The sequence below is a fragment of the Oryctolagus cuniculus genome, chromosome 1 (assembly GCF_964237555.1).
Source record: "Oryctolagus cuniculus chromosome 1, mOryCun1.1, whole genome shotgun sequence".
Taxonomy (NCBI): Eukaryota; Metazoa; Chordata; class Mammalia; order Lagomorpha; family Leporidae; genus Oryctolagus; species Oryctolagus cuniculus.
Window position 1 is genome coordinate 68,579,045 of NC_091432.1, and position 17,558 is coordinate 68,596,602.

Below are 17,558 nucleotides of genomic sequence, written 5' to 3' on the forward strand. Positions count from 1 at the left end.
AGTGACCTTGTGAGGATTAAGTTGAGAATAACCATTAGACAACTTGCACAGCAGTAAAGCACTCAATACATGTTAGTTTCCTCTTTATTGATCAGTTGATACATGCCAACCACCTCTAACCTCAGAAGGGCTGATGGTTTTGAGAAAATATTTAGGAAGAATCAGGACAAATGAACAATTATAATACAAAATATATTACAAAAATATATATTATATATTATATACTTATATATAATATATAATACAAAATATTTTACAAACAAGTATAATATAATACAATAAATGTCAATAATACAATGAATGTCATCAAAGCCTTTGGAACAAAGTACCGGGTAAACACTGAAGACAGGGATATTAATTCTGTTTAAATGAGAAGGGAAATGTCAGAGAAGGCACCAAGGACAGATACTTGAACCGAGCCTTTGAAGGCTGTCTAGAAGGACAGCAAGTAGGGGCCGGCGCTGTGGCGTAGCAGGTAAAGCTGCTGCCTGCAGTGCCAGCATCCAATATGGGTGCCGGTTCGATTCCCAGATGATCCACTTCCAATCCAGCTCTCTGTTATGGCCTGGAAAAGCAATGGAAGATGGCCCAATTCCTTGGGCCCCTACACCCATGTGGGAGACCTGGAAGAAGTTCCTGGCTCCTGGCTTCAGATCGACACAGCTCCAACCATTGTGGCCAATTGGGGAGTGAACCAGCGGATGGAAGACCTCTCTCTCTCTGCAACTCTGACTCTCAAATAAATAATAAATCTTAAAAAAAAAAAAAAAGTACAGCAAGTAAAGAAAAACATCTTTTGTTTTTCTAATATTTATTTTATTTGAAAGGCAGAGTTACAAAGAGAGAGGGAGAGAGAGAGAGAGAGAGAGAGAGAGATCAATCTTCCATCCACTGGTTCACTCCACAAACAGCCACAACAGCCAAGGCTAGGCTAGGCTTAAGTTAGGAGCCCAAAACTCCATACAGGTTTCCTTGTGAGTAGTATGGGCCCAAACACTAGGCCCATCTTCCACTGTTTTCCCAAGTGCATCAGCAGGGAACTGTATTGGAAATGGAGCAGCCAGAACTTGGAATGGCAACCGTAAGGGATGCCAGCATTGCAGGCAACATCGCAACCCACTGTTTCATAACACCAGCCCAAAGAAAACATCTTAAACAAACAAAAAATTATGAGAAACAAGGATGGGGTGGGGGGAGGAGTCAGCATGAAAGAGAATTGATTGCTTATTCATACTATAGTGAGAAAATTTAAGGAGAAGTGATGGGTTACAGAGGAACAGAAGTACAACCACCACGAGAAAGGGCTTACCTACAGAAGTTTATGTGGAGAGAAAAGTGGTATGAGAGGCAAGGATAATCATCTGAGAAACTCTCAAAGAAAAAACATTTAGCTGAAGAATAAAAACAAAAGCACCACTGTAATTATTAGAGATTGTTATGCAGAAGAGAGTTTGAATTTATTTTGTCAGACCCAAGGGACAGACTTAAGAGGTTGGACAGAAATTAAAGAGTGACACAAAATGGCCCGGGGATATTAACAAATATAGAGGGGAGTATTTGGAATTTAAAAGGAAATGATCCTTCTGTAAACGATGAAATTAACCCAGAGATTAAAGAGGGAAACTCTTATCTACTGGCTACGGAACTTCAGCTCTCTCTTCCTCTTTGGGGACACAACTTACTTGATGGGGTTTTGGTGTAACCAGGCTTGAGGAAGGTGCTTCCACCACTTCCTGAGGCCTTACACAATTCAATTCAGCCTCAATTGGAAACACCAGCCCACAGAGAAACAGCTTTAAAAAGAAAACTAAATTAAAGCAGGCACTGGACTTGAAAGGAACTAGGCAGTGGACTTAAAGAGACAGAGTGATAGGGTGACAAAACATCAGGGGCATCAACAATCTGTTGCCTTGTTAATAGAGGAAGTAAGCAATGCAATAGCTGAGATTAATTCAGCTCAATACCTATCATGTATTTGGAGAAAGAGGGAACAGGGCAGGTCAAGCCAGGCCTGGTGGTTTAGACAGCCTTTATGACCTGTATTATCTCATTTTTCTTCAGGATAATATAGTGAAGGTAGTATTACTTTCCCAATAAATATTAAGATCTTTAAAGCATGATGAGAATACTTCAGAAGGTTTATAGAAACACAGAAGTAAAAAGATAAATTTATTTTAATACAAAAAAATTGAAATCCATGTATAGTTTTTGCATAATATGCATTCTTCATGAACATTTTAAAGACCCCCTCATAATGTTTGTGTTAATTACTTGTATGGCTTTCTAGAGTGAAATCCTTTTGATCACATGGATTATAAGTAATTTACCTTAGGCTGGGCATTTGGTTCAACAGTTAAGATGCCTCTCAGGACACCTGCATCCTGTATCACAGATCAGCCTAGGCTAGAGTCCTAATTCTGCTCCCAATTCCAGTTTCCTGCTAATGTGTTCTCTGGGAGGCAAAAAGAGATAGCTCAGGTACTTAGGTCCCTGTCACCCACATGGGAGTCCCTGAATTAGTTTTGGGCTCCTGGCTTTGGCCTGGCCCTGCCCCAGCTGTCTCAGACATTTAGCGAGTGAATCAGTGGATGGAAGATTTCTCTCTCTCTCTGTCTCTCTGCCTCTGTGCATGTGTGTGTGCTTCTCCCTGCCTTTCAAATAAAATGAAAATAAATAAATAAAAATATTTTTTAAATTCAGCATCAGGGTGAGACATCCCAGGCAAATAATGTGAACTAAAAAGTTTCTCAACACCCTTGTCCTAATTGTACCACTCTTTGAGCCAACATATGACGTATTTTCTTCAATCAAAATCATTGTTTCAGGCACTGCGCTGAGAATAGGGATCACAAATCTGAAAGAGATAATAACCCTATCTTTGTGGCAGGCATTTGACACAGCAGATTGAGCACCACTTGGGACACCAGTAACATATCAGAATGTTCCAGGTCCTCTGCTTCCAATTCGGCTTCCTGCTGATGTACACCTGGGAGTCAGCAGATGATGGTTCAGGTACTTGGGCCCAGGAGTTCCAGGCTCCTGGCTTCAACCTGGCCCAGTCCTGGCTGTTGCTGGCCTTTGGGGAATAAAACAGCAGATGGAAGACATCTTTCTCGCTCTTACTTTACCCTTCAAGTAGATGTTTAAAAAGGAAAGCTTTTTTTAAAAAAAGAAAAGCTTACAAATAAATACTTCCCATTTACAAAAAAAAATCAGTTCCAGTCCCAGTGCTGAGAACAGAGAACACAAATTTGAATCAGGTAAGATCCCTGTCTTCAAGGCTGGCATTTGGTGCAACAGTGGTTAGGACACCAGCTTTGCACACCAGCATCCATTAACCAGAGTGCCTGGTTCAAGTCAGGGATTCTCTACTTCTGATCCAGATTCTTGTTAATGTGTACCCAGGGGAGGCAACAGATGATGACTCTAGTACCTGGTCCCTGCCATACATCTGGGAGGCTCAGGCTGAGTTCCAGGCTCCTGGCTTTGGACTGGCCCCTATCTGGCTATTGTGGGCATTTGAGAAGTAAACCAGCAAATGGAAGTGCTCTCTCTCTCTCTCTTTCTCTCTGCCTTTCAAATAAAATTAATTTTTTAAAAATTTCCTAATAAGAAAAAAAAACTTTCTTTAAGAAGCTCCTACTTTGGTAAAGTAGTCAGTGATTATCTTTTTATTTTTTTAAGATTTTATTTATTGACCGGCGCCACGACTCACTAAGCTAATCCTCCACCTGCGGCACCAGCACCCAGGGGTCTAATCCCCGTTGGGGTGCCGGTTCTGCCCCGGTTGCTCCTCTTCCAGTCCAGCTTTTTGCTGTGGCCCAGGAGAACAGTGGAGGATGGCCCAAGTACTTGGGCTCTGCACCCACATGGGAGACCAGGAAGAAGCACCTGGCTCCTGGCTTCGGATTGGTGCAGCGCGCTGGCTGTAGCGGCCACTTGGGGGGTGAAGCAACAGAAGGAAGACCTTTCTCTCTGTCTCTCTCTCTCTCACTGTCTAACTCTGCCTGTCAAAAAAAAAAAAAAAGATTTTATTTATTTATTTGAGAAGAAGAGTTACAGACGGAGAGAGAAAGGCCTTTCACCCACTAGTTCACTCCTCAAATGACCACAATGGCTGCAGCTGGGCCAATCCAAAGCCAGGAGCTTCTGGATCTCCCATGCAGGTGCTGAGACCCAAGCACTTGGGCCATCTTGTACTGCTGGATCACAAGAGGAGCAGCTGGGACACAAACCAGCGCCCACAGGCAGAGGCTTAGCCCACCACACCACAGTGCTGGCCCCTAGTGATTATCTTTTAGTTATAACAATCTAGGTTCAAATCCTGGATCCACCGTTTAGAAAATAAAGTCATTTCCTTTACCTAAACTCCAGATCCTTATATATGAAATTGAGGGCAATACTTATCATCAGTCTAATTCAAAGCATTACTTATGAGTAATTGGTGAAGTAATATATTCAAAGCATCAAGCAGAATGCCTGATCCACAGTACATATGCTCACTATGAATTTACTGAATTAATGGCTTATAAGAGTACATTCTGGGAGGATGGAGGGGAAGAGAGAATATCCCAGTACTATGTTTCCCATAACGTTGGATCCCCTGAGGAAATGGTGTTTGCCTGATCACATGATTTCATATTCCCAGCTTCTCATGCATTAGAACCACAAAACCAGAAAGAGGAATCCGGCAGGCCCAACATACTGACTGGAGATGAATTAAACAGCTCTCTAGTCTCAAAAGTTTACAAAGGGAAGTCAACAGCAGGGAAAAATCTAAAAACCGAAGACCTAGAATCCTGCACATCAAAGCGAAATGACAAGAAAAGACAAGCTAAACACAAATATCTCTCTACAGAGTGGAGCTACAGTGAGAGATTAGGAGTTACTAGGGATTAACGGGATTTTCTGGGCCACAACAGTTCCCACTCAGACAGATATTCTTTCTATGAAATAACTGGCATATCTAAAGTAAGTTGAGTGTCTGGGGCACCACAGGATTTAGATATGTTTCCAACCAGGTGGTCAACCAAATGTAGTCACAGGGATATACGTGGCTCCCCACTCAGGAGATAGTGGCTGAGACATCGCCCCATGCCAGCAAAGAGTACCTCGTTGCCCCATGTCAGCAGGAAGTAGCTCTAAAGACAGATCATTGTCCCTCTACCCCCACCCCGGACTTTTGAGACTAATGCAATCCCATACAATACCTGCTTTATAAAAAGCAAAAGGGGGGAATGTTAGTAAAATGGTGCAATCCCAACACCATTTTAGGCTCTAGCCCCCGCTGCCATTGCTGAAAGCCATGGCCCAACCACCGGTGTCAGCCCCACCCCCATCCTAATGGGATTCACTGCTCCTACTTCCCTGCCTGCCCCCTGGCAAAGTTTTAAAAGGACCTGTTCCTGAACACATGGCTCTCTCTTTCTCTCCATCTCCTGATCTCTCTCTCTGTCTCTGAATCCCTCTTAAGCTCTCCTTCTCCCTCTTTTCCTTCTTCACCCCTTCCTTCTGGTCTGTCCAGTTTCCCCCAATAAACTCTTTCCCTTAAAAAAAATGAAAAAATGTTTCACCACTAATGTCAATACTGCTATTCAGTGGGCAACAGCCAAGGATGACCAGGAGTAACACAATTTTTCCCATTTCATTTCTCCTCTCAAGTTGCCCAGATATCAAGTGTCCCTCTTTTTTGACCCATTTACCACAAAACCTGCCATCTCAGGGCCTGCGCTGTGGCATAGTGAGCGGGTAAAGCTGCTGCCTGCAGGGCCGACATCCCATATGAACGCCGGTTCTAGTCCTGGCTGCTCCACTTTCGATCCAGCTCTCTGCTATGACCTGGGAAAGCAGTGGAAAATGGCCAAATCCTTGGGCCCCTGTACCCACATGGGAGACCTGGAGGAAGCTCCTGGCTCCTGGCTTCAGATCAGCCCAGCTCCAGCAATTGTGGCCAATTGGGGAGTGAATCAGCGTATAGAAGACATCTCTCTCTCTCTGCCTCTCCTCTCTGTGTAACTCTTTCAAATAAATAAATAAATCTTTAAAAAAAAAAAAAAAAACCTGCCATCTCTAGTGGCCATTCCTTGAGCAGAAGAGGCATCCTGACTGGCCACTGGAATATAGAATGGAAATTTGGGGGCCGGCGCTATGGCACAATAGGTTAATCTTCTGCCTGCTGCGCTGGCATTCCCTATAGGCGCTGGCTGCTCCACTTCCAATCCAGCTCCCTGCTATGGCCTGGGAAAGCAGTAGAAGATGGCCCAAGTCCTTGGGCCCCTACACCTGCATGGGAGATCCTGAAGAAGCTCCTGGCTCCTGGCTTCGGACTGGTGTAGCTCTGGCTGTTGCAGCTCTCTTGGGAGTGAATCAGCAGATGGAAGACCTTTCTCTTTGTCTCCCTCTCACTGTCTGTAACTCTACCTCTCAAATAAATAAATAAAATCTTAAGAAAAAAAAATGGAAATCTGACCAGGCAAAGACCTTATCTTACCCTCACCTATAGCCTCCAGAATTAAACTCCACAAATTTGTTTGAAAGCCACAAAAGGATAAATTCTGTGATTTTAAAATTTTACTTATTTTTATTTGAACAACAGAGAATGAGATAGAGACACAAATCTTCCATCTGCTGGCTCACTCCCCAATGCCCCCTAGCTTCACAGAGAAAAAGACAGAGACAGAGATCTTCCATGCGCTGGTTCACTCCCCAATGTCCGTCAACAGCTGGGACTGAGCCAGACTAATCCGGGTCCCCCACATGGAGAGCAAGGACCCAAGTACTTAAGCCATCACCTCCTGCCTCCTAAGGTGTGCATTAGCAGGATAGAATTGGGAGCACAGCCAAAGCTCAAACCTGGGCAATCCAATATGTGATGCAGGTGTCCCAAATGGTATCCGAAACACTGTGCCAAACATCTGCCCATGCTATATTTATTTTAAAACATTAGAGGAATAGTTTCGAGAAGATAGAATTTCCCTAAAAGGTGGAGCAAGGGTGAGAGATTAGGAGTTACCAGGGTTTAATGGAACTCTGTCTTCTGAGAACTAAGAAGCTAAGTCTTCTGAGAAGATCTCAACCATTTATGGAGTACCTATCATGGTGCCAGGCACCATTTTGAATGCTTTATGGTGGAGTTCAGTACACACCACTATATGGCACCTTGGCATTTGTGAAAAGACCAGAAGGAAGGCCACTCTCACCTTCCCCTTGCCCTTCTCCCCTAAAGCAAGTCCTAAGACCTTCTATTCAACAGGCACCTTCCTTATATCCAGATGATAGAAACATCCTTATCTCTAAAGACCTAGGGACACAGAGAAGAATCTGAACAAACAGGCTTTGCCAAATTCTTCCTAGTATTATTAGGTCATATCCCCTTTGTCCAATCATACTTCTCCAGGATAACTCATCTTTTCATCAAATCCCAAGCACAAAAATACACAAGTTTACCCATTTCTTTGGGTGTTTATTTCATTATGAAGACTTCCTTGCCATGTAAAACTTAAATAAGTCCATAAACTTTTCTTCTGTTATTCTACCTTTTGCATCAGAGTCTGCCACACATTCAGCAAGAATAAAATAATTTCTTTTCCCTTACATTTGTTCACAGTAATGTCCTCAAAACAACTTTGGAAGGGCGATATTATTCAATGAATTTTACAGAGGGAAAACTATGTTCAGAGAAATTAAGCTGCACCAAAATCACAGTTAATAAGCAATAAGAGCTGAAATTCCTAAGCAAATTGGCTGTGACCACATTAAAGTCATTTTTTTCCACTGCATGTCACATTTTATTCTATAAATGTCCTGCAAGAAAGGTAAATATCAACATAATCCCACTTTACAAATGAGGAAATTGGTGCTTAAAGAAGTGATATTACTTTCTCAGGAATAAACTGGCAGGGAACAGAGCCATGGTTTGTCAGCAAATCTCTTGCCCTCAAATCTGCTCTTTCTACTATCCTACACTTCCTCTACATTGTGCCCAGCAGAGCAGTGGAAATATACTTACCTAATAGGGAATCAGGAGTGCTGAGAATGGTCTTGACTCTGTAACCAATTTATATAACATTGAAATGAATTATGTTTCTTATTAAGTTTCAGTTTTCTCATCAACAAATTAAGTCCCCTTCAGCTAGCAACATAGGTTTTAATTAGTTAAAAAAAAAAAAAAAAAGTATATCAGGGGGCCGGCACTGAGGTATAGCAGGTAAATCCACTGCCTGCAGAGCTGGCATCCCATATGGGCGCCGGTTTGAGCCCTGATGACCACTTCCAAACCAGCTCTCTGCTATGGCCTGGGAAAGCAGCAGAAGATGGCCCAAGTCCTTGGGCCCCTGTACCCGTGTGGGAGACCCAGAAGAAGCTCCTGGCCCCTGCCTTCAGATCAGTGCAGCTCCAGCTATTGCGGCCTATTGGGGAGAGAACCAGTGGATAGAAGACCTCTCTCTCTCTGCCTCTCCTTCTCTCTATGTCTAACTCTGACTTTCAAATAAATAAAATAAATCTTAAAAAAAAAAAAAGCATATCAGAAGCAATTTCTCTGGTTTCCTTACTCCCTAACAGTAACTTTCTAAAACAAACCTAGGTAAGGTGCTAAGTGCTCAGTATCATAAAATAAAAATTACACATTCAATTCCATGCCTTTCCTCCTCAAACAACCTAAATCTTAACAAAGATAAGTGTTGGCACACCTAATAACCCAGCAGGTATGACTAGGAATGAAGAGTCCTTCTTTCCATCTGTGGGACAGACAACATTTCTATTCCCTAGAGAATCTCTCTTCCCAGGTGGGACAACAGCTCTGCTTCAGTTATAACAGACGAGCCTTCTGGCTTTTAACTGAATCCCATCAGATCTAAACAATTTACAAGTGACTTTTGACTAATTAATATTATAGAACAAAAAATGAAATTTAATACCAGGTGTAAGTTCTTCCCTGCCAAGGGACAGGAAGAAAGAAGCAGCAGGATCCACAAGACTTTGGTCAAATTACTTTCCTGTCTGACCTACTTTATTTATAAATAAAGTAAGAGATCAAGTCCAAACCAATTCTAAACACCTTTCCACTGTTAACTAAAAAACAGTCAATATTTAGAACATATGAAATCTATAAAAAGCAAAATTAGAGCAGAAAGGGCATAGTGTTAAAACTAACATGATTGTCACAGAAAAAAGTAAAAAAGAATGAGCTTATTACCAAAGAACATAAAATATGTATGGATGGTCGCACCACACTGAATACGTATTAGTTGTAAGAGCAAAAAGAAACCACCATATTCCCGTGACAGCTGAAGTAAATAATTCAGATAATGCCCCAGGGTAAGAGTACACCGACAGAACCCATATTCCTACAGTTAAACCAGAGCTGATCTGAGTATGATCAAGGCCCCAAGACCCAAGGCAATCACTGAGAACCAAGAAATTGTCTTAAAAGGAAAACATTCCTGATGAAGCGTGCCTTTTTATGGCTCCGAATACATACTATTTTAGCTAGACATCATCGTTCAGATTCTATATGACTTATTAATATGCTATATGATGAAATAGCATTTCCACATAAATTTTTTCATGTAACTCTTCCAATATCCTCGAGGTTATATTCCCTATTTTTCAGAAAGATAATCTGAAGCTCAAAGAGGTAAACAGGATGAAAATCCAACCTCTGGCTACAAGTTCAATATACTTTCTACCTAATCACTTTCATAATCAGTTTCCTTCATTGTACAAGTCTCTCAGACGCACGCTATCCAGTTAACTATCTCACAACAATAGCACATGAGATGAGATACTCAAGGTTCCTCATGAACTGGCCCCTATCTACCATTACAGTTTTGAAATGATGCTGCTGACTGCCTACCTAGCATCCATTCCTGTCTTTCTCCTTCCTAATGCAGCTCTAATTTCTATCAGGTGAATTCATTCATTCCTCGTTATCCTATGTTATTAGGGCAGTTCTCAAATTTTAGCATGAAACAAAACTCACCTGGAATGCTTACTAAACTATAGACTTCTGGGCCCCACACACAGTTTGAGTACATATTTGAGTCAAAATTTCTGCTAACAGAATTTCAAATGATATCAAATTTCATACCAAAAGAAGGAAACAGCCACCAAATACTATGTATGGCACAATCTACAAACCAGTTTGTTCAACATCTATTTCAATCTTCTTCTGGCTTAGATTTGAGTACCACACAGGTTGGAAAATAAAACAATATATTTCCTAGAAATGTGATTTGAGTCTGTCAATCAAATGCTCTCATAATAAATTCCAACTTGGAACTGAATTAGACAAGAAAAGAGACTGGACATACGACACCCCTTTTGCTGGAACAAACTTCAGCAAAGGCAGCACAGTCCTAGATATAGCAAGTAGAACAACAGCTTCCTGATTCTGGCAAAACCAGCAATATCCTTAAAAGCTTAGTTCTTTAATTGAGTTTGATGGATCTGTCCATGTGAGCTTAGTCTATTTCTTCAACTCTCCCAAAGATTCTTTAAGCTGATACCCTTCAGTAACATCCTGTTTTCTTGAAGGTATTAGAACGGATTCTATAGTTATCCCCTATTAAAAAGAATCCTGACCAATAAATTGTCCTATATTAAATATAACAATTAATATTTACTATCATATTTTTGTAACATTGTCCCTTTCCTTTCATGTCTTTACATCAACTTTTTCCTCAGTTTGGAATTTCTTCCCTTAAAATGAACCCTTCTGCAAGTTACTCACTTCCTCTATAAAGAGATTTACATGAAGAGGAGTTAATCACAGAAAGAAGAGAGCTAGCAGAGCAGACTGAGCCCTGAAGAAATGTGCAATGTGTGACCTGGAAGAAAAGGAACAGAGAAGAAGGAGCGAGTACTTCAAGTGTAAAGAATATTTGTAAAGGCAATAGGTACCTGTCACCAAGATTGCATCTACACATTCACAACTTCTTAAGAGTTGGTAGTAGTGATGCCACGTGTATGCTGGTTTTTGCTTGATAAATTAATATTGAACACAGTGATTTTTAACTCAGTTCTCAGTAATCACTAAGCACTAAAAGTTGTGTACATAAAATACTATACAAGAAGCTATAGGGAGGGTCTCACAGCAGAGATCAGTCTCCACTCTTGAAGACGTACAATGTAGAAGAAAACAGACACTGGAAAAGATCAAGGATGTAACATAAACATTATTTTTACATGTTTTTTAGGATTTATTTATTTGAGAGACAATGTTTCCATTCACTGGTTCACTCCCCAAATGCCTATAATGGTCAAGGCTGGGCTGGGCTGGGCTGAAACAAGGAACCAGGAACTCAATCCATGTATTTCACACAGGAGGCAGAAACCAATGACTTGAGTTATCACCACTGTCTCCCAGGGTCTTCATTAGCAGGAAACAGGGATCAGGAGACAGAGCCAGGCATCAAACCTAGGCACTCTATTATGGAACGTAGGCATCTTAACCAGTGTCTTAACTAACCACTAAACACTTGCCCTGAAATATTACTTTTCCTTAAAATGTTTATTTATTCACCAGGCAGAGAGAGAAAGAGCATTCCCTCCCACTAGTTCACTATTCAAATGCCCATGATGGCTAAGCCTGGATGAAGGCCCAAGCCAGGAGACAGGAACTCAATCCAGATGTCTTACATGGGTGACAGAACTCAATTACTTGAGCCATCACCACTACTACCTCCCAGGGTCTGAAATAGCAAGAAGCTGGAGTTGGAAGGCCAGAGTCAGGCATTGAACCCAGTAACTCTAGTATGAGATGTGGACATCTTAGCAGCTGGGCCAAATGCCCATACCTCCAAAAATTACTTTTTAGAAGGTCAAATACGTGGGACCAGCACTGTGGCATTGCAAGTTAAACTGCCACCTGTAGCACCAGCATCCCATATGAGCACCGGTTTCAGTCCCAGAGGCTCCACTTCCGATTCAATTCCCTGCTAATGTACCTGGGAAAACAGCAGAAGACAGCCAAAGTTTCTGGGCCCCTGAATCCACCTGGGAGACCCTGAGGAAGCTCCTGGCTCCTGGCTTTTCTCTGGCCCACCTTTGGCTGTTGTGGCCATTTGGGGAGTGAACCAACAGATGGAAGATTCATTCTCTCTCTCTCTCTCTCTCTCTTTCTCTGAAACTCTGCCTTTCAAATAACTTCCAAAAAAAAAAAAAAAAAAGGTCAAATACATACAAACAACTATAAAGAATAAAAGGTTCAAGTTTAAACCTAGATGTGGTTGACAGAAAATTTCCCCAAGAAAACTCATTAATTTACCAAATATTAATTTTGTATTTATTTATTTTATTTGAAAGGCAGAGAGAGATCTTCCATGCACTGGTTTACTCTCCAAATGCCTGAAACCATCAGAGCTAGGCTAAGCTGAGGTCAAGATCCAGAACTCATCCAGGTCTCCCACATGGTTAGCAGGGACCCAAGTACTTGAGCCATCACCCACTAGTCCCCAGGGTGTGCATTAGCAGGAAGCTGGAATTGGTAGCAGAAACAGGACTCAACCCAAACCCAGGCACTCTGATAGAGGATGAGGGTGTCCCAAGCAGCAATTTTTTTAAAATATTTTATTTATTTATTTGAGAGGTAGAGTTACAGACAGTGAGAAGGAAAAACAGAGAAAGGTCTTCCGCCCCTTGGTTCTCTCCCCAAATGGCCACAATGGCCAGAGCTACGCCGACCCGAAGCCAGGAGCTAGGTGCTTCTTCCTGGTCTCCCATGTGGGTGCAGGGGCCCAAGGACTTGGGCCATCTTCCACTGCTTTCCCAGGCCACAGCAGAGAGCTGGACTGGAAGAGGAACAACTGGGACTAGAATTGGCACCCATATGGGATGCCGGCGCCGCAGGTGGAGGATTAACCTAGTGCGCCACAGTGCCGGCCCCCAAGCAGCAATTTAACCACTGTGCCAAATGCCTGCCTCACACAAATACTTATTAAGCAGTCACTATGTACTCAAAACTGTTCGAGGTGCAAAGGACACAGTAAAGCAAGCAGACAAGGTCCCGGCTTTCACACAGCTAATATTCTAACTGAAGGACAATCAGGAACAAAGGTCACAAGAACAGGATTGTAAATTAAAGCAATGACCATTTGGGATCATTTTAATTTCTTTATCCTGTAATGATATGATGGCCAACATTATTACCTCATGCAATCCTAATAACAAGACTATGAAATAAGAAGTATTAGTACCATCTTAAGAATAAGCCTCCACCTATAGAGCTGGCATCCCATATGGGCACCAGTAACGTGTCCTGGCTACTCCTCTTCCAATCCGGCTTTTTGGCTCATGGCCTGAGAAAGTAGTGGAAGATGGCCCAAGTGCTTGGACCCCTGCACCCACAGGGGAGGCCCAAAAGAAGCTCCTAGCTCCTGGCTTCAGACTGGTGGCTATTTGGGGAGTGATCCAGCAGATGGAAGACCTTTCTCCCTGTCTCTAACTCTACCTCTCAAATAAATACATAAAATCTTAAAAAAAATAAATAAAGAGTAAAGAAACTAAAACTACAGAGGTTAAGTAACTCTCCCCAGATCACATGGTCAAGAAACAGCAAGGCCAAGGTACATTCAAAGTCAGATCAGTGGGAGAAGTTTTAACTGCTACACAATATACAGAGAGGATTAAAGTTTATTTTCATGACACAGAGCTTTGTTGAAATGTGAGGTATGGAAATTATTAATTTGGTATAAGGTTTTTTGTTTTTTCTTTTTTTCCCTACTCCCCCGCCTCAAAAAAAAATGACCTCCATGGCTGAGGTCATATTCAGCTTCTGTTTCTATGGTTTCAAAAGCAATTATGAAAAGGTATTCAGGTGCCTCATTCTATTGTTAGTGAAAAGGTACTCTGAAAGCTGCTACTGTGCAGTTCTTGTCCACCAGCTGGGACCCTGTGCTTCCACGGCTTCAGTAAGGGGCACATTAGCATTACATTAATGGGCATAAACAGCTGTAGCACAAACCTCCAGCAGATAGGAGGCTACAGGCACAGAGAACAAAGGGAAAGGCAGGAAAGCAATGATTGGCTGACCTGGTGCTGTCTAGGTCAGGGCTGGCATTTGGTCCCTCAATTCTCATGAATGTGGATACCTAGGCAGCAGCCCAAAGCCTTTCTCATTTCCATCTCAATCTCCAGGAAGAATTACAATGAGAACAAGAGCTATTGAGGCAGAGAACAGATTCTGAATATTAAAGTACACAGTAGGCAGGAACTGGTAAAAGGAAAAATAACAGAAGTTTACCTTTTGGACTTAACAAAGTATAAGGTCAAACTACCATACAACTTCTGGACCATACAGTACCTTCAAGAAAAGTTTCCAAATCTTGTCAATTATTATTCATTTCTTCCTATCTCCATGCATTTATTAGGCATCATAGAACTATAATGAAAAAAGCACAGTCCTCAATCTCAGAACACTAAATCCAATGGGACAACCAGCATATACAGATGAGACTCTTGTTCTCTGAGGATAACTTGTAGCCAAATATACCACTTACAGTTAAACTACAAGACACATAAATTTCTAGTAACCTCTCCACCAAAAGTTTTTGGGCTTTTAATTTATTAAGATAAATAAAAATAATTTTTTTTTTTTTTTTTTTTTTTTTTTTTTTTTTTGCCAGGCAGAGTGTGGGGAGCAATCCGGACTGGACTAAGTTACTGGAATTAAGACTTATTCTATGCATCTGCTCTCCCACAATATGGCGCTGGGAGAGAAGTAAACAGCTTCTACACAGCTGCCTCCAGTTCAGCTAATAAACTGTAGGACTTGCTCCTGATTGGAGGAGAGCAGCGTGCTCGGCGTGTGGGCAGCCGAGTTAGGATTGGCGGAGGAGGACTATAAAGGAGGAGAGAGACGGCATGCACCAGGAACATCTATGGGGAACATCTAAGGGGAACATCTAGCTGAAGGAAAACCTGTGCAGCCCCCGAGAAGAGCCGGCCGGCGGTGTGCCGCTCCCCTGCGGAAGTGGGGAATGTGGCCAGGGGGAACTGCCCTTCCACGGAGGTGGAAGGGATAGTAGCCAACCCGGGAAGAACCAGCAGCAAACCCGGGGAGGGCCGAGCAGACGAAAGAACAGCGCAGGGTCCTGTGTTGCTCCTCCACGAAGAGGGGGAGCGACATAATGGTGCCGTGACTCGGACATGGAGCCTAGGCAGGGTCCTGTGTCGTTCCTCCGCGAAGAGGGGGAGCGACACAGAGTTAGACAGTGAGAGAGAGAGACAGAGAGAAAGGACTTCCTTCCGTTGGTTCACTCCCCTAATGGCCGCTACAGCCAGCGCTGCGCCGATCAGAAGCCAGGATCCAGGTACTTCCTCCCAGTTTCCCATGCGGGTGCAGGGACCCAAGCACTTGGGCCATCCTCCGCTGCCCTCCCGGGCCACAGCAGAGAGTTGGACTGGAAGAGGAGCAACCGGGACTAGTACCCAGTGCCCCAACCAGGACTAGAACATGGGGTGCTGGCGCCACAGGTGGAGGATTAGCCTAGTGAGCCACGGCACCGGCCATAATAATTCTTAATTCAATAAAATTTAAGTTAAAAATACCACTATCATAATTACTAAAACAACAAACATCAGTCACTTCACATTTGGCTTTCACAACACGTTGGTAAGAAGATATATTTTATTAAAATATTTAAGAGCCTCACCAACTTTTCCCAAGGGTCTCTCTTCAATCTTTTTTTACTCAAATCATTGTCTTCTGAATCTCCTGTTATATCATTACCCACATTAATTTCCCCTTCCATTTTAAACTGGTCTAATTTTTCCTGCTTTTCATTTGTCAGTGGTTGTGTGTGTACATGTGTGTGTGTGTGCGTGTGTGTGTGTGTGTGTGTATGTGTGTTTCAAGTCATTCTCCAGGACTTCATTAATTCAACTTCGTAAAATTCTTCTATTTTCATTTTGGGTCCAACAGTACCATATTGCCAGATGCTAATTAACCTACCATTAGAAAGGCATTTATTGACAAAGAGGGCAACAAGGACAGACCCTAATGGTGAGCTGGAAGGGATGTCTGAGAGGACCTAATTTTGTAAGTGATCAAATGAACTTCCATACATCTAATTATAATGCAAAGGAGGGGGAAAATGCTACAGAAATTCAAGAGTGCTTAATAGGTATTTATTGAGTGGGTACATGAGTAAGTTATTTTATTCAATCATTCAACAAATATTTACTGAAGGCTAATATAAGCCAGGCATTAATACTGCAGAGATGGCAAGGAAAAAAGTACCACCCTATAATAATCTACCATGAATGACTGGATGAGGTCTGCAGATGCCTATGTCAAGAAACGGCATCCAAGTGGATTCTGACAAATGAACAGTTTTAACAGCAAGAAGGAAAAAGGAATTTCAGGTTGAAGGACTAGGGTGATAGGACATGAAACTGAAAATCTTTCTAGAAAGATGGAGTAGGGACAAACAAGATGAGGCTGAAGAGGGGGTGGGCAGAGTTCCCTGAATAGCAAACTAATTTACATATTACTCTACAAGCAATAATGGTTCCTGGCAGTAGAGTGACAGGACCAGAAAAATTATCCCAGGCAGTGTAATGGATAAATAACAGAGCAGAAAGACTGGATGCCAAGATACTTTCTAAGTAAGATTATTAAAAGCCTAACAAAGAGATAATTAAGTTCTACAGCAGAGAACAGAAGAAACAGAGAAATAGAAACAAGTTTTGGAAATAAACTTCAGAGATAAAGCTGACAAGGCTTGATAACCCACATTATTGATACCAAGAGCTCATCTTTGAGTAAATATTTAACAACACTCACTATGTTCCAGGTACTGTGCTGGATGATAAGGCACAATGATGAACAAAAGAGACACGAATTTCAACTTCTCCGGGCTGAAAGTCTAGATATATAACAAACAATCAAATAAGGACAGAATTATAAATAATTATAGAAAATAACAGTGCTATTAGAGGAAGAGAGAATCTTCTTCAGATTAGGAAAATCCTGATCTTTTTCTACTAAAGAAACAAGATGGAGGGAGAAGGGAGAAGCCAGAGTTGTGAAGCACCTACTGGGGAGAACAGGCATGAAGGTCCTATAGTAAGAGAGACTTTCTCAAACTTTGTACAACAGAAAAAAAAAAAAAAGAAAAATGTCCATCACTCTGAAGCACAGCCATTAAGGTGAAGAGTGGCATGAGATGAAGTCAGAAAAACCACAAAAGCCAAGTCATTAAATCATGAATACAAATTTTTAATTTCCCCTAAATGAAATAAAAACCCTTTAAAGGTATTGAAGAATTGAGTTAAAGTTACTGTAGTAGGCCAGAGGATAAACAGAGGATCAGAGGGTAACAACAAAGAAGAGAGGTAGATAGAATCAAGAAAAACAGAGTGAAATTGCCTACATTGAGAACAGAGTACACATGATGGTAAGACAGAGGTACCAGTAATGACTTAAATTTCTGGCTTAAGCAACCAGAGAAAAGGTGCCACTTAATAAGATAGGATAACTGTGACCAGAAGCCTATGGAAAAAGATCAAGAATGTAGTTTTTGTAGTTTTAGAGCACATTAAGTAGGAGAGGTTGT

The 17,558-nt window shown here is 41.9% G+C and overlaps 1 protein-coding gene across 3 annotated transcripts in view; it reads right to left on the minus strand.

Moving 5' to 3' along the window:
* PAK1 (p21 (RAC1) activated kinase 1) overlaps positions 1 to 17,558 on the minus strand; it is a 192,908-nt gene that overhangs the window by 158,419 nt on the left and 16,931 nt on the right. Inside the window, exon 1 of one of the 3 annotated variants that reach the window (XM_070075855.1) lies at positions 14,303 to 14,324. The exons of the other annotated variants lie outside the window; for them this stretch is intronic. The gene's annotated coding sequence lies outside the window, so the exon portion shown is untranslated. Of the gene's footprint in view, positions 1 to 14,302; positions 14,325 to 17,558 lie in introns of those variants that run through there. 3 annotated transcript variants of the gene reach the window in all.